This window comes from Cynara cardunculus (assembly GCF_001531365.2).
Source record: "Cynara cardunculus var. scolymus isolate 2C chromosome LG 2, CcrdV1, whole genome shotgun sequence".
Taxonomy (NCBI): Eukaryota; Viridiplantae; Streptophyta; class Magnoliopsida; order Asterales; family Asteraceae; genus Cynara; species Cynara cardunculus.
Genome location: NC_037529.1, coordinates 42,685,732 through 42,686,706, shown reverse-complemented (window position 1 = coordinate 42,686,706; position 975 = coordinate 42,685,732). Strand labels below are relative to the sequence as shown.

Here is a 975-nt window from a genome sequence, read left to right as displayed (position 1 = left end):
AACCCATTAAGGACTCTTAAGGTGTCTGAGCCATTTGTTGATGAAACAATACTGATTTTGGAGGATCTTTGAGAGCGATATAAAATTCATCACAAGCTTCAGTACACTGATGATGCTTTAGTTGCTGCAGCAAAGCTGTCCCCGCAATATAAGGTGGTATCTATCTGCATTTGGAGATCGCTCATATTCATGTCTTTGTATCTTGTAACTCCAGAAAACATCATAGGAAAGATAACAAAGTGTTGTGGTCATTAAATTGTATTCTTAGTAATCCACTGTTACATGAAGTTGTTTGTTTTCTCACTTATTCCTTCTTTGTTATTGATTTTCTCTTGGCTAACTGGGAAAAATTTGGTTGCTTGCCTAGCTAGCTGTGGAAGCCAGAGAAGTTGAGAAAGAGCTTAGATAGCTTTGTACCCCAAATCAATTTATTATGCCCTTCTGTAATGGCTTACTTTTTTCTTTGGTCTTTTGTTGATTGAGTGGTTTCCATTTTTCTCTTTGGTGTATTAGGGTTTACTCTTCTACAATATGTCTTGGTAATTATGCCTTTAATTTTTAGCAGAAAAACTCTTAAATTTTTATCTTGTTTTCATGTTAGTTTATAGAAGGTTTCTGCAGTAATGATGAGTGCTTTGATATATTCGATTGGTGCTTTGGTAATCTGATCAATATGGTACCAATGTAGTTTCTATTTGTTGAGCACTATTCAAAAAGGGAGGCTTTGATGTCTTCTATCAGCATGTTTGAGACATTTTCATGTTGCAAAAGGAATTAACCTCAAAGAAAGTTAGTTATGTCTTTTTTTTTGTGTTGCAAATCAAGTTATCCATATTTTTGTTTTTGGTTTTGCTTATTCCACTCTTTCTATTCTTCCAGTAATGAAGTTAGGGGTCGTTGACCAAACGTTTATCTAGGTAAGAGCTTACTAAGTTACATTATCTTACCAGATGAATGTGGTAAGGACCATGAATC

At 34.6% G+C, this 975-nt stretch overlaps 1 long non-coding RNA gene across 1 annotated transcript; it reads left to right on the top strand.

Annotated features, from left to right (window-relative positions):
* The first annotated feature begins 30 nt into the window (after positions 1 to 30).
* LOC112508116 lies at positions 31 to 463 on the top strand. The gene is made up of 2 exons (XR_003068612.1): positions 31 to 153; positions 368 to 463. It is a non-coding gene; the product is annotated as an uncharacterized LOC112508116 (long non-coding RNA).
* Positions 464 to 975: the final 512 nt, after the last annotated feature.